This window comes from Passer montanus, unplaced genomic scaffold, assembly GCF_014805655.1.
Source record: "Passer montanus isolate IOZ18808 unplaced genomic scaffold, ASM1480565v1 scaffold28, whole genome shotgun sequence".
Classification (NCBI taxonomy): Eukaryota; Metazoa; Chordata; class Aves; order Passeriformes; family Passeridae; genus Passer; species Passer montanus.
The window spans coordinates 7,996,143-8,013,172 of record NW_024367483.1 but is presented as its reverse complement, the minus strand read 5'-3'; the positions used below and the strand labels follow the sequence as shown (position 1 = coordinate 8,013,172).

Genomic DNA, 17,030 nt, shown 5'->3' with positions numbered 1-17,030 from the left:
GAAGTCAAATAGATTATTGGCTCCAGTGGGCCAGTGAAGTTGTAGCAGGAGAATATGGCAGTAGACAGCAAATTCTCTGAATAGAGACATTTAAGGGATAGAAGTTTCAATTATTTATCAGCTTAGATGCTGTACATGATTTTTTAAAATCAGAGATCGGTTTGGCACAGAGAAGAGGTTACCTTAGATTCCTAAAAAGTGATAAAATAGTGGTGCTAGAGCCACATCCTGAGGTCAGTGACATGGTTACTCCTCAAGATTTTAGGTGAGCTCTGAGTCCTGTGCTCACCCTGCATCCTCTCTCACTTCTTTTAAGAGAGGGTGGCACTCAGCACGTGCCTTAGCTTCTATTTTTTTCCTGCCACAACTGTTTTGATTTAGTTCTGAAATGCTCTGAAAGCTGCAGAACAAAGGCAGAGTTTGAATCTGGGGAGAGCTCTAGGTTTTGTAAGATTTCAATCATCCATCTCACTAGCACGTGTTCCAGTGAAAGAACATACAAATGGAGCTTGCTGAATAATGCCTAGGATCAGCTGCCCTTTTCCAGCAGGAATTCACTTAATGCACAGAAGGATGAATTTTCAGCATGAAGTTTAGAGTCACACTGACAGTGTCATTGTCATTTTACTTCATTCTTTCTTTTTTATTTTCTTTTTATTTTTTTAAGTTAATAAAAACACAAGGAAGAGAAGGTGGAGCATTCACTGAAGAATTATAGCTAGGAAAAAATAATTGAATCAAGTTACAAAAGGATTGTGTATCCCACGAGACAGTCCTCCTCCTGCCTCATTGTATTAATTACTTTCTCCATAAGGAATGCCAAACAAAGACCACAGGAAAAAAGTCAGTCCTTCTGTTTTGATTGGGATATATTTCAATCCTAGCAGGATATTGTCATACCTATCTTTTATTTGTAAAAGCTGGTAGTCATTCCAGATATTGCCAGTATAGCACACAAACACATGCAGGAATTACTGTTAGATATTAACTGTGTGTATTGAATGCTTCATTGCATCTATTTAAGAGTCTCATGAGAAAAATCTCAGCCTATGCACAGAAATGACATGTGTTGCCACCACCACAGCTGCTACAGTATTTTCACACTTTAGTGTGCTGTCTCATGGCAATCAGGAAACTATTATTTTGTGTAAGAAATAAAGAAAACTTGAAATGGTGGCTTTTGTTAGCCCTTAGCACTTTGTAAAATCAAACCCCACACCCTAATCCCTGCAATCTACTTCCAAATAAAATCAGCCAGCTATGCATTCTCTGCTGCCTGTCTCCCAGAATATCACTCCTTCTCACTTGACAAAAACACTGCCTTTGGCTTTTTGTGAGAGTGGAGTGTAAGATGTTGTGAAATCTGGGATCCAAATGATACAGGACCAGATTTGCCAATGCAATGCCAAGTTACCATGTTTAACGTACATGCTTGGAATATGTTTTCACAAATAAACTTAAAGAAATGCCCAAGCAAAAGTTGCTTTAACTGTTTCTCCACTACAACTAGATGGCCTGACTAGATGGCCCAAAGAAGGTCTGGCACAGTGATGTGGCCATCGAGGCTTTACCTCCCTCAAAATGCATTATACTGTGTTTGCATAATTAGATTTCAAAAGAATGAGCATCATAAATGTATGTACCCTACAGTTTTCTTGGTATGCTTACAAAAATAAAATCTTTGTTGCTTTAGAATCTGGTAGTGAGCATAGAAGTTGAGCTGATGATCTGAGGAACAGGCTCCTTTCCACAAAGGAGAGACAAAATTTCTGCATTACTTACTCCCAGTGCAGTGGGATCATAGCTGTTAATCTGCACATGGCAGCTTCCCAGGTAGGAAGCTAAATGCATCTCTGCTTCCACCTCTATTCCCAAAGCACTGGAACTTGGCACCAAAATCCTGCTCTGTGTGTGTGTGTGTGTGTGTGTACAGCAGCCTCCTTCTCCCTCATCTCCCTTGTTATAGCCACTCTTGGTTGGAAGCTGATTTTCCTTCAGAATGGGTTTGGGATTTCCCATGTTGTAACAAGCTATGAACTTTCTGTGTGAATATTGAAAAAGTCTGCTTTGTATTCTGCTGTGCAGAGCATCAATAAACCACATTGAGAGCAGGGGGGTCTGGAAATGTTCACACAATTAATGAGAGCAGCATGGGGCAGCTCTTGGTGGGGACTAGAAAAGGACACAAAACGTGCCACAAAAGAGTTAAAAAGGAATGGAAAACCTTCACTGCCTCTGGGTAGACAGAAGAGAAGTTACAAACAACATATTTTTACCCAGAAGAAAGTAGCAGATGTTCCTGGGACGGCACAGAGAGCGTCTGGAGTGCCTGTAGTGATTGCAGTGTAGATTCTGCAGTTTTAACTTCATCTTAGGTGGTTTAGTGTAAGGAGTTAAAATCTTGACATGACTTTCATCAATGAGAAAGACATAAAGCTGCATTTTTACAACCTATCTTCAAAAAAGATCAAAGATTGCAGGTTTTGGGTTTTGTCTTTGGAAGTGTTTGGAATATGCTGCTTTTCCTCTCTGATTCTGTCTATAACAAGCAAATTCCTTCCTTATCAAAATGGAAATGCCAATGCCCAGAGGGTTCATGGTATCCAGATTTTGTGTGAAAATATGTGTTCACAGCCAACTAATAGAGCACTGGGAACATTTATCTTTATTTTATTTTTCAAAGACTTAGAGAAATACACTGCTCCCGGTACTTATGGCCCAGTCCAACTTAGAATTTGTAGGTTGGAGTGGTGTGATAAGCAGCATTGTGGAGTACGGATTCTGTGCTTTGAAAAAATGGAATGAGTGCATAGGTTCTTCAGGGAGATGATTCTTACTGCAATGGAAAGTGATAAACTCACCCAGGTGTACATGCTGCAGAGAGTGCTAGAAAAGCAGAAACACAAATGATACTGTGGTATTACTCTACGAATATGAGTGAGGGGAAAAAAATCACTAAAGAAGGCAAAGTCTGAAAGAAGTTGTACATTCTTGGACCTTCAAAAGATGCTTTCCAGCCACTTCTTCTCACTCCAGATATTGATAAGAAAATAAAGTCTTTAGGTAAGTCTTAGCCTGCCATGCTTGTCAGGACTCTTCTCACAGGTGCAATCTGCTTTTTATGGCCTGTTCTACAAAATATTTGAAGAAAATTTAGAACATTGCTATCAGAATACATTTTCTTATTACTCAGTTTTGTGTCAATGAGTTGGTACCAAGGTGCAATGTAATGATGTTTCCATCTTCAGACACTGTGGAAGTGAGGAACCTATCAGTACCCAGCACAAAAATAAAAGCAGCATAATAATAAAATATATAGATGAGGCTTGACGGAGCTGTGTTGCAGCATCTGACTTGATGTAGCCTTATGCTAATGCCCTTTGTCTTCATCTGCCCAGTACAGCATTATTACTGCAGTGCTGTATGATTAAACCAACACAATCTTTAATTAAAGAATAAGAAATCCACAGATCATTCCACATATTACAGTGGTACTAGATTTAGTAGCTATCTTATTACTTCTGTTGCTTCTTCTTAATATGTCTCCTAAAAATGTTATCAGGAAAAGAATTTTTTCCCAGGTACATTGCATCACTTCTAGTTTTCCTTGGTAAATTTACATGCATAGCAGCTACCTACTGACTTAGTAACCAATTATATGAAATCACATAAAATCATGGAACTATTGGCAAAACTCAACCAACTGCTTTTAAGGTTTGAAATTTCTATTCTATGAGCTTATAAACATACAATAGAATTGCTTTTGTGATTATAGTAGAGGAATCACTGACTATTTACCAAGAAGAAGCTTATTATTAGTCTTGTCAAGATGACAACTTCATTAATTATCCAGTGGTTTTGTTGATCATTTCATTTCATCATATGAATAATTTAAAACTTTGATACATACAGTAATTTTCATGAAAGGCCTTCATATTGGTCAGCTTGTCAGACACGCACAGAAGACTTAAAGCCCAAATTAAATACCCAGTGTCCTTTGCAATTTCAGGGAAGTTAATTGAAACACTATTGCTTCCTCCATTTCTAAGCCTGCTGCAAGTCAAAAAGAAATTACCAAATAAAATGTCTTATCCTCATAAGAAAAATTTTAATTAGCTTTATATTTTATTTCATCACTGCTACATTTTTGTGGCACAAATAATATTTCCATGTGCTACTTCCCATCTCTGCCTTATGGCAAGGCATGTTGAAGAATTAAGAGTAAGGCATTAAGGGACAAGCAATAGAAGAGATAATAAAGCATTAGCTGTTGGAAAGTAGATCCAAATTCCCAGTATAAAAAGAAACAGAAACATGTCTAATATCATTTTATTACTACTTCTATGATATGGAATTGCTGAGGACCAACATAAATGAAGTTTCAAACATGAACTATGGTTTTGAGTTACTGCATTTGAACAGCATTAATATTTTATTACTATGCTGCTTTTATTTTTGTGTTGGGTACTGATATGTTACTCACCTCCACAGTGTCTGAAGATGGAATCACCACTACGTTGCACCTTGGTGCCAACTCAGTGACACACAACTGAGTAAAAAGAAAACGTATTCTTCCTAAATTTGAAGAGTATTTAGAACAAGAGATTGTTTTAAAAAGTTGATGAATAGAAACTTTCCAACTAGGTCTGTTATCCAAATTAAGCACAATAAATATTTACTCTAGGAAATAGTTAAATTCACCAGAATGTCCATTCAGAATATAAATGAATATTCACATGCTAAGCATATGAATTTCATGTTTTCCACCAAACTCTTTCCTTAGCCAGTTATAGATCTGATGGGGTACCTGAAATGTGGTTTCTTATTGATCAGCTTCTTTGAAAGTCTTGCATTATCTCTCTGTGTAGGAATGGGCAGCCAAGGGGTTTGGTGAATAACTTTTAACTAACAAGTGAAAAAAATTCAAAATTTATCAATAAGAAGCAAACAGTTGCAATACAAAAATCAGGTTTCTTTTTTATATTTCTGTAGAAATCAGTCAAAAATGTGGCAATGGGACTAAGGCATCTAGAAATGCAATGTGCAAAAACAGCAGTTAAAAACATTTCTTGTATGTTCCAATCTGTGGCATCAGTTGGAGAAAGGCATCAGCACTTCACTGGAATAAGCTCTGAGACTCTGTTCTGCACTTGGCTGCCTTCCAGTGCAAGGACACACTGATTCCTCTCATGATGCTCACCCAGATTCTCTCTCAGAGAATTAAGTCTCTTTTGACAGAGATCAGCATTTAAGGGACACCCCACAGACACACACTTATTTCTGAAGTTGTTCTCAATTAGTGAAGCACCCTTCAAATTGGAGAGACTTTGATATTTTATTTCTAGCTGCCATTTTGCCTAATGTGCTTTTAATAACAATCTTCATCAGACACTAATGACTAATGACTTCTGGATCTTTCTGTATTGAGTATAATGCATAATTACCTCAACTTATTAATATCTGAGATAACAGTTGGACCCCAATCGTACCCCTATAGAGAAAGGGAAGGAACATACAGCTAAAATTCTTGATATAACTCAAAGGAGATCAGCAGGTCTAAGAGCCAAACCTAGCAAAGTATACATTCCAGTCAGGAGCAACACATAATCTTTATGGAATGTTTCTTAAAGTAGCACTTTTTATTTTATTTTTTTTTCACAGATCACCCACACTATTAGGATGGGTTTTGTACCACGTGCAGGAGTTACCCTTAAGGTAATGGAGCTCTGGGCACACCCTCTTTCTTAACATCACCTGTGATTTTCACAGGAATCTTATTTAAGCCTTTGTGCCTTGGGTCCTTATGAATGTCAGTAGGATCAGAACTCAGGCCAGGCTGAACTTCCTCCAGCAGTAAGTGAGTACAAAACTCTACTAGCTCACTGTGCTCAATTCAGTAAATATATTTTGTATTGAGAATATTGATTTACTAGTGAAGTTTATGTGGTCAGATCAATTTCTTCCCTGGGAAAGAGACTTGAGGATTTGAATTTGCCTTTTCACTTCCTAAAAGGTCTGGCAGTGCACGTACTATTTTGCAGGTTTTGTTCTCTTACAACCAATATGCTTCCAGGGTCACTTAGCAATTTATTATTTTGGAACTGGAATTTATGCAATTAGTACTGGAGGTACACGGAAAAACATAGATGCTGGCCTTGATTTTTCTTTTCAGGTGTTCGGTGGTTGAAAATGCTTTCACTCTTGTCCTAACAAAAAATTCTGGTGCCTTTTGTAATGCCACTCACTAAGCTGTCAAGCAGTCTTGCTGAAAATTATTATCATTCCTCTTTCTTTATCAACTGCTAACACTTGGATCACAGGAGCACTGCTGCTGTCCCTCTCTAGGAATGCAGTGCAGCTGTGCCATTGGTCTAGGGTGGGAATTCATCCTTGTTATCCAGGTGCTAATTAAGTCAATTTTTCATGTCCTACTACATATGCAGATGAGTGTTCAGGTGATGGTTGATAATTACTTTGAGAAAGATGAGGTGCAAAAGGAAATGGTTTCTACCAGTGTGAAATAAGTTCTGGAAGCAGATCCAGTTATATGATGTAATGTATTTGTGGTGATGTTACAAATGGTGCGTGACTTCATGCAATTTGTCCCTTAATATAAGATTCAAAATAATCGTTCCAAAGCCATATAAATAGTGCAAAACCATAATTTTTTTTTTTTACATTTTTTGAGAACGTGAGCATCTTTCATTGTTCATGACATTGGAGAAGAAGCAGAACTCTACTTATCTTGGCATATCATGCACATAAGATTATTTGTTTACAAGTAAACATAGCTTGCCTGTGTATTCTTTTTTAATAGAAAAGAGATTAAAACTTTTTTATTACAGACATAAGATACAGTTTCAATACAAACTTTCATACCACCTTTGTCTCTGGATAATTTTGGGTTTTGCAATTAAATTGCAGAGAAGGCACATACTAGGAACCATTCAATTTGGCTGATCAAGATTAGGTAATGACTAAAGAAAGAATCAAAGCAAACTGTTTGAAAACACTGCTTTTCAAAAGTCAGAAATATGCTTAATGAAGTAAATGTTTCACTGCAGTGTAAGCTTGCAATTATTTCTCTGCTGTTATTTGCAACATTCTAAGCTGTAACACAGAATTCAAGAGAACTGAAAACATGTAGTACCTAATTGAAAATAGTAAAAAATAATAAACCAAAAGTGTGGGTCTAGAATCTGAATAATTTAAATATTTGGGAAATAAAATTATGTAAGCTGAAGTGTTTAGATATTTCCAAAGTTTTCAGAAAAGTAAAATTCATTTTTGGAATTAATGAGCCAAAAAATGATGGAGTCTATGGGTTTTTTTCTGGTATTTGGCATTTGTCCTGTTTAGATGCGTGTGTGTATATGTACATATATATTTGTATTTGTACTATGAATAATTTTTTTCAGAGTAGCCCAGGAGAGGACAGTTTTTATATGGGCCCACACAAATTCCTCAAACCTCCAGTCAACAAAATACCCTTGACAGAGAACAGTATCCCAGGCAGCAAAAGCCAAGATGCAACATAATGAAAAAATAATTGCATAAATTCAGGAGGGGAGAATGAACTCCCTCGATCAAGTACTAAATAACAACTACATTTGCTAAAAAAATTGGAAGGCAACAAAAGCACTGTGACAAAGTGTTGTTAAAGTGATAATGCTGTCAGAATGAAACAAAAATTTCAGTGCATTAGCATCAAACTAGTCAGCCCTAAATTGTGTGATAAGTACATTTGACATAAATAGTAGTCTGGACAGCGGTAATAGTGTTCATTTTTAAAAATATTTTTTAAGAAACAATTTTCCTGAGAACACTAGCGTATGCATAGTCAATATTCAAATTCAAAGATGGCCTGCAAGTGGAGCAGAATTGGGCCAAACTACTAAATCTATAATTCTTTTGAAGTAAATTAGGGTTATTTTCCATAACTTGGAAACACTGAATCTTTGAGTTGTACTGCTTGGGCTGGAGTTGTCATGTCAGGAATGATATGACAAACCAATAGATATGAACACAAGTCATATAGAAGGGTGGGAGAACTTTGAGTGGCTGGAGAGGAAACATTTGCTCCTAATAAACTAATTATCTGAACCACAGACAGAGATCTCAGAGCTGCTGGTTGCCAATCCTTCCCCATGTGCTTCATCCCCAGTTTCCTTTCACATGCTCCCTTCAGTCATTTCCCCCACTCTTGATTCCTGAATCCAGGATTTTGGAATGCACGTCCTCTTGTCCTTTTCCTCATGCCTGGTGCCCCGCTTAGCTCTGCCTGCCTGACATCCTCATTCTCTGTTTTCTCCTGGCAAAATTTTGCTCTGCTACAGGGGGGACTCCCCTGGCACTGCTTTTATCTGAAGGGATTGTGGAGGAAAAAAGGATTCCTTTTCTGTAAATTACCATGGTCCTCCCTTCAGGAGGACTTCTTTGTTGCCTGTTATTGACTGTGATCTTGTGTTTAAACTTGAGCATTAATCCCGAGGACACTTTTTGCCTGCCTGGCTACTCACCCCAGTGATCCCACTGACTCAAAGAGCACTTTTATGTGATTAAGAAGAGTCTTAATCTGTTAAATAGAAAAGAAAGTCCTTCTAGCTATACAGCACTTTCAGGAACCTGTCAGAGGTAAAAAGCATCTAACAGCAACCATTTCTGATCTACCAGCTGAAAAAAAATAAATAAAATCCATTCCCATCTAGGCCTGATTAAACTTCAATTTGAACTTGTCCTGGCCAGAAAATGAATGGTCTATGGTATCTGGATTTTTGCCTACTTGAAAAAGCTTGTGTGTGTGTTACTCTGTGTGTGTGTGGGAATATGATTTATGGAAGTATTGATTTTTTTTGTTAAATAATGAATTAGATGTCCTACCACAATATTATTTATCAAACTTTTTTGTCATATAATTAAATTGTCACATAATGGATTGCAGCCATATAGATTCATTAAATATTAAACCTACATATGACACAGTTCACTTTTCCTTTACCCAACAACACAATTCCTCTGTTCTTTTCCATTAAGTTCAACAATAGCTGTTCTTTAACCTTGCCATAGAAGTTGCAGCTTCCTTTTACCAAGGTTAGGAAACAGATGGTAAGCAAAGTTTATGTTTACTTATTTTCAGTTTGGAAGCTGATTCTTGGTGATCCTAAGTCTGTTCAATAAACTTTAATTGTAAGAACTAATGGAGCTTTTTGCCATGGAGTTGTTCCATCAGTTGCCTCCAGGTGTGAAATGAGCAAGTCTGCTGAGCTATAATGGAATGGCTAGAGTCAAATCTGGGCTCCTGTTGTGAAGAGAAATATTTATTTGAAGTCTCTGTGTGACTAAATTCTTGGTCTGCAAACAGGGAGCAAGAAAAGAACTTGAGAATAATATTTTCTCAGTAAATTTTGAATAATACAAGATGAAGAGGGAAAAAAACAGTGTTCATCACTATCTCAAATGAACTTCTTAATGGAATTTAAAATATATTAAAATTGAAATGCTTTAATCTGCACTGAAAGAGAAGTATATAGATAAACTGTCAAGTAATAGTAACTAGAAATTATGTTTGAGAGAGAAAGTTGTCAACTATAATTGCATCCAATGAAAGGCACCAAGACCCCTTTTAAGAACAAGTTCTTAGTTAAAAAAGGACTAAACAACCTCTAGTTGAAGATGTTTTTTAAATCTTTGCAGTATAAAATATATTACATTACTGCACTCAAGTGCAGAATTATCTTCAACTAAAGGTAACCCTAGTGATGTCCCAATTGGCAGTAGTACTTCTGAATAATCATTAGAAATATAACAAAGCAACAACCAAACCAGAAAATAAAATACTCACAATCTAGATTTTTTTTTTCCTTTTTTTAATAAGAATTTCTACTGTAGATATTTTGCAATAATAAATAAATTATTTGTTGTGAGGGAGTACTGTCCAGGTGTTGTCAGTATGTTGAGGTCACATTTCTTTGTGCTGCTAGTTTGGTGATGCATGATGTAAGAATTGAAAACACAGCTTCCCATCTACCAAAAATAAGGTTGCTTAAAATTTTCACCCCCTTGATGCCACACTATGGTGTGGGGCTTTTTTCTTTTCCCACAAATAAATTTGACAAGCTGTCTGATTATTGCCTTCCCAATGTTACTTAATTTTCTTCTGCCTTCAAAGTTCATTATCATTTATGAGATTGTGACTTGAACTTTAATTACTTGTAATAAGAGTCTCACCAGGGATTTAAAACAAACTAGTTTTGCACTCTACCTTGAGGGAAAGGAGCATGACCAAACTTTAATATACACTGTGGAGTAGAAAACATATATGGCAAAGCTGACTGCTTCTAAGTGCCTTGGGTGGGAGTCCTCTTAGTTTTAGGAGTCTACAGCCTGTGTTTCTGAACTAGTTACCCTAAGTTCCTTTCCAGTCAAGAAGGATAAATAAGCACCTTCAGGGGCACAAAATCAATATATTTGCCCCCTCTAAAGTGCCTCGATTGATTTTAAATAAAGCTTACATTAAGATGTAGTTGTTCTAGACCAAATAGGTGCACTCTGTGTTTTTGTTGTAGCTTTGCTATCTTAGCCAAAATAAATCCAGTTTCAGAATATGAGACTGGGACAGACAGGATAATCCAGGCAAGCATATAGCCTGTCTCCCACCAATTTAGTAAAAAATCTAGCAGTTTAAAAATAATTATATTAGTTCCATAGACTTAAAAGATAGGGGATTGGTAGTAAATGCTAGTAAAAGCATAAACGTCAGGTGAGTTTGTTGTGTTGTTTGGGGGCTTTTATCTGAAAATCCAGGGCAGATTTTTTGTGAGTTTTGTGATTCTCCCAAAAAGGTTTTAAAAAGTGCAGTTGTACCCAGAATAGGAATTGTGTGCTTTTGTAAAGGTACATATTTTCATGTAATCATTAAGGTTGGAAGATATCTCTAAGATCATTGAATCCAAACATTATTTTAGCACCATTGTGAATGACTTAGATAATGGAAAGGCCAGTATTTTGTGGTCAAAATTAGGACCTCATTAGGCACTTCTTAGCTATAAGAATGAGATGTGTGTCATCTGCTTTCTTGATCTGTTTTGTTGAGTGCTTTGTTGTTTCCTAAAGAAAGCTACTAATATATATAGGGTAGTTTCAGTGTATAAGGCTAATACTCATTGCTATCTAGGGGTGCACAGAAACCTGAATATTCTGACATTTCAAGTATGTACTTTGTTGTTACATAGTCTTCAGCAAAATAAGAAGTGTCACTCTTGAGAAGCATGACATTTGTTTTCCAGTTTATTTTGTAGTTTAGTTGGGTTTTTTGGTTTGTTTGGGCGGTTTTTATTTGGTTTTTTGTATGTTTTTTTTGGTGGCTTTTTGTTTGTTGGTTTGTTTGGGGGGGTTTTTTGAATGCTTATATTTTACACGACCTGTTCTCAGTAAGCTTCTGGAAATTCTTGGTTCAAGGCTGACAGTTTTCCAGTAAATGACTATTCAGATGAGATATAGTCAGTCTTAAGTGTAAGAAGCTAACATTTTTCAGAAAGATTTCATAATTCTCTTCACTCAGTGATTCGAAAGATATTGCTGCTGCCCATCCTGGTGTGACTACAAAAGCCTTATGAGTGTTTTATTGTATCTCTCTTTTTGTGTTGTTTCCTTTTGATCCATTAACATACACAACTGCACACCAGAGCAGATTCCCATATGTGAGAAAGTAGTGTCTGCTCTAAATTTCAGCTGCTAAATATGAACTTTTTGCCTAGGTTTAAATTAGGTTTTAGGAAAAAATTTCATTATTGTTGGAGTGTATTCACTGGCACAGGTTTCCCAGAGAAGCTGTGGGTGCCCCATTCCTGGAATTGTCCAAGGCCAGGTTGGATGGGGCTCTGAGCAGCCTGGGACAGTGGAAGGTGTTCCTGCCTATGGCAAAGGCATTGGAACTGGGTGATCTTTAAGGTCCCTTCAAACCCAACCCAATTTGTAATTCTATGATCTTTGGTGACAGCTGATTCTTTCCTTGAGTAATAATTGAACAGGAATGGACAAATGCCTGAAGGAGATAAAAAAATCTCCTGAACTATCGTTCTTGCTTTAGACAGTCTTTTCAGATACAGATTCTTTTTTCCTCTCCTGTTTCCTTTTGTAGTTTTTAAACATTGATTCCTTCTCACTTCATGTCCCTCTATCTTCTGACCTAGTGTACACTCCCTTCAAAAAATTGCTAGATTTTTTTTTCTAATCTTGCACTGATACCTTTTTTAACTAAAGGATAACTGGCACCTGAAGCAACTTTTCTCCTACACAGTACACAACCCTGCAGAATATGAAGGAAATTCTGCTTTATAAGATTTATATGCAGCACAGGTGAAATTTGAATTTTCTGAGATGAGTGCCCTAGAGAATGAAGTCTCAGAGGAAGCATGGCAGAACCAGGACTTTAATTAAGGCAGTATGAGAAGGGAGAAGGTGACCCTTCAGGATGTTTTTAAGCTTCCCCTGTGTCCTGACTCATTGCTGCATCCTTGAGGCGGTGCTGGGCCTCCTGCAGGCATTGGGAGGTGAAAAAAGCAGGCAGAAGGCATGGGGATGGGGTAGTTCTGCTGCCCTCAAATCCTTCTGTGGCTGGGGCACAGGGTTCCTGCATCCTGCCTTGGGTGCTCCAAGCCCTTCTGTTTTCCTTCAGGGTTTTCTTACAGTGCCTGGGAAAACCAGTGTTCATCAGCCAGGCCGGTGAACTGTGAACTGCAATTAGCAAACACTCTCAAAAAAAAAAAAAATCAGGATGAGAAATGGGGCTGAGAAAGCATTATAATGTATTGTGGAGACTCCTAAGAGTAAATGAATTTTCCCAATTAATCCACAGGACGCTGATGTATGTGCCAGGTTCTGAAATTTTAATTTAATATTTAATTTTAATCTTGGTTTGTTTCTGTTCTCTTGAAATAGCCTGCTTTAAAGTAAAATGCGTTTTGAGTACATTTTTCATTATATTCTACTGCTGGCTGTTCCTTTGGTAAATTAATGTTTGAATTGACTTTTTGATATGTTTACTGCTAAATCGTTAAATATCACACCTTGCCTATTAGATACCTGGCAAGCCTGGAATTAGATAAATATAAATAGACAAAATTATTTTCCATTCGCATTAGGGTCTAAAGTATCTACTGCTTCACTGAAGTTGCTGTGGTAGGTGATGGGGTAGATAATTTTAGCCTTTCTTTCTGTTGGATTTCTTTATCCTGTCACTTTCAATTGATGCTAAGTAATGTGACATGCATAACCACCAGTTCTTAATACATCATAAAAAATCTGTAATCTGACTTGCACAGGGAGCAAAATTAGTAACTTTCTTATATTTTTTGCTGCATCTCATGCATTTTTTTAAATGTTACAGTATTCTGGTAAGTGTAGTTTTAGGATCTTCTTTGTATGCTGCTTATTATCTAGTGGTATTCAATGATGTGGAATGTTTGTTGGAAAATACACATGTAAGAATTACTCTAGAAGGTTTCCTAGACCAGAATTTTGCCCTTGGCTTATTGTTTGAGAAATGATGGAAAAACATATGGACATGTATCAGTATGTGCATGGATAATTTCAAGTGTTGCTTCACACTTGAAGTGTGAGTCAATCTATTATGCAAAAAAATGACACTTTTGATGAGGCCAGAAATGCCAGTGGGAGAATAGTGATACTTTATTAATCATCCTCCTTTTCTTGTAATTATTCCTCTAATAAAAATTTGTAATAGAATATGAAAAAAAAATCTATGAAAGGCAATCTTACCCAGAAAATATTTAGAGCATAAAATTAGGATTCATTTATGAGATGTAATTTTAAAACATTTTCAACAGCACTGTGAGAAACCAAAAAGCTTAAGCACTAAATTTCCTTTTGTAGATCACCAGTGTCATGCATACATAGATTCCACATTTCCCACCCCATAGTCCCATATTAGTTCTTTTATTTTACTAAAACAGGTACAACAACCTATACTGCATTCAAATAAAGAAAACAATCAACCTTTATTTTTGGTGAGCAGGAAAAGTTTTGTAAGAGGAAACTATTGAAGAGTGCTATTTAAGCCACTCTTTTCCCTGAGCTTCTGCTTCTTTTGGTACTTCAATAATTGGATGTCAAGCTTCAGGTATACAAGCATGATTTCCAGATGTCTCCACAAGTCTTAGAAATATAAAATACAGGGGTGTGTACCACAGAAATTTGTACTTTTTCTCTGCTTCTCCTCCCTTCCTTATACTTTCAATTTAATTCTGGAACCCTTTGTAAGAAACAGTTTATTAGATCCCACAGTGTTTTCTGAATTGATAATTAATAGGATAGGGAACTTGCCGAAATCCTCACATTGAGGTGGAGGTAGGTGGAGACTCCTCAGGTTATCAATTTTTCAGTGAGATTCTGTTTTTACTGTGGGCACATCAGGATGAGATCTGGTCTCTTGCTGTCTGAATAGTCTTTGAGTTTCAGATTTAGAATTCTAGTGTATTAATAAATCATTAAGATAATTATGGTCTATGTTTTTGAGTTCTTCGTAAGAAGTATATTCCTGTACCACCCACAGAGATGCACAGTGTAAAAAACATGCTTCAGAGTTTGGTTTCTTTTGTTAGTAGTGGTTTTTTTCATCTGCCACATTTGCCCCATCTGCTGGGACCTATCCTGGCTGGCTCTTTGAGGTGGAAGAGGATGTGTCTTGTCTGGTCATATTCAAAGTGGGGTTTGTGGTTTTTGGGTCATAACAACCACATCTTTACTGTTTGTTTTAAAGAGAATTAAAAACTATCTGGTTTTTAATTAATAATTTAAGATAGTTTAAACTGTCTTAAAAACTAAATTGTATGTCTGGAAATACCTTATAAATAAGACTCATATAATATACTTACAGCAGCAGCATTTAGGCTTTGTGTTGAATTGTACAACTCATTAGTGAGATAAAAGACTTTAGCTCAAAAAAAAAGGTGTTGATTATGCAGAGGCTGCTCACAGGTATAAGTTTCTTCCATCATGGGTCTTTTCATGACTGCACAGCCCATCAGGATGTGAGCACAACAACACACATACAGGAGTCTTTGCATGACATTTTCCATCTTCTAAATCTTTTGGCAATAATCTTTGTGCCATTTTTGCAATTAGTTTTATCATTTTCATTCCTCTTTTTTAATTTAATTGACATTGCATTTTTAATTTTCTTTCCTCTTTGTTAAATTGATATCTGGCAATAAGTGCCATTTTTGCAATTAGTTTTATAATTTTCATTCCTCTTTTTTAGTTTAATTGACATTGCATTTTTAATTTTCTTTCCTCTTTGTTAAATTGATATTGAATTTTTGTTTCTTGTGATTTTCATCTAATTTCTCCTCCTGAACTTCATACTTGGTCACATAAACATCAGCTGATTCTGAAGATTAGATTTTGGCTGTGTTACCAAGGTTGATGTAACGTCCTCCTGCCATTATCCCAGTCCTCAAAACTTTTGTTATATTTTTCTCTCCCCTGTCCAGCTGAGGAGGGGAGAGACAGGACTTGGACACCTGGCATCCAGCCAGAGTCAAGCCACCACATTTTGAAATCAGGTAAATCCTCAAAAGGCATCACTAAGATCTACATCAGTGGGCATGTCAGAAATCTTAAAATTGTTTCATTATTCTGTAGTGTCCAGGGTCCAGAAGAGGTTGAATTATTCCTTTTGAAAATCTAGGCAAAGCATGATTTACAATATCCTGTCATTTTTATCAAGGAAGTATTTCAAAGAGAGAAGATTTCCCTAGTCAGGGAAGGGGGCTGTTCTGCAGATGTGTGGAACAGAGTGGTTCTATGTCCCTCACAAAGACATTGTACCAAGACAAGAGGAGTTCATGTTAGCTTAGCAGATCTGAGGCCTTCTCAAAGTTTTCAGAAGTGATTCTAAATTCACATCAGTATAAATGACTAGTTCTTGTCTTGTAATGAGGTGGTATTAACAAGAATTCATGACAAGTCATATGAGTGGAAAATATTTTAAAAGCCCTAATCTTTAAATTAGGTAGAAATATTGCTCATAGCCCCATGGTTTTAGTGTCAGAAAACATGGAAAAATATTTCCAACTAATATGGTAGATCCCATCACAAATGTACAGACAATAGATTTTGCATTTTAAAACAAATTCCCAAGGTATACCTTAAACAGAGCTGAGTTCATAGTACCCAGAGATTGAAGCTTGTTTCAGGACTGAGCATTGAATTTTATACTGTTTTAATTGACTCTTGAATAAATTAGGCATTATAATTATTTAGCAAACTAAATTGGAATTACTTTATTATCTAAGCCTTTCTAATAATGGAATTTTCAGGACTGAGCCTTGAATTTTACAGTTTTAATTGACTATTGAATAAATTAGGCATTATAATTATTTAGCAAACTAAATTGGAATTACTTTATTATCTAAGCCTTTCTAATAATGGAAATTGTAATACTAAATCACCTGATTTTGCTTGAAAATTTTGCCAAGTTCTTCAATAGCTGAAGAGTGGGGTAAGTTAGATGAGATTTTTAATTGCCAGTGTCATTGACAGGGTTTTGGAAGCCACCCGTGCCTTTCACATGACCACTCTGCTGCATTCTGAGAAAAGGAGAAATAGTTTTCTGCTGCTTTTGAAGGAACAGTATCTGTAGCTGTCTTGGCAAAAGAGCTCTTGGCTTTTCTGAAGAACAACCAGACTGCAAGTTTGTACTTTCTTCAGACCATTGTGATATAAATACGCTAACATGAGAGTTGATATTTCAAACTGTGTATTCAAATGTTCTTCTTTTTTTTTTTTTTTTTGCCTGTGTATGCAAATATTCCCTTTTTAATTTGCTTTCTTAAAATATTTTGCTCATGCAACTACCATATAATTCTTGAGTAATGTTAGAATCCCATGTGTATATGTTGGGGTCATTTTTAGGGGAGCAATTTGATTTTGATTAGTTAAAAGGAGCTTATCTTTTATTAAAAATGTTTAGACATGCAGAGAGTGGAAGGCCGGTTGCTTGCTATTTG

General features: G+C 36.3%; 1 long non-coding RNA gene across 1 annotated transcript; it reads left to right on the top strand.

Moving 5' to 3' along the window:
- The first annotated feature begins 5,821 nt into the window (after nucleotides 1-5,821).
- Nucleotides 5,822-16,670, top strand: LOC120504016. The gene is made up of 3 exons (XR_005627903.1): nucleotides 5,822-5,857; nucleotides 15,513-15,584; nucleotides 16,564-16,670. It is a non-coding gene; the product is annotated as an uncharacterized LOC120504016 (long non-coding RNA).
- Nucleotides 16,671-17,030: the final 360 nt, after the last annotated feature.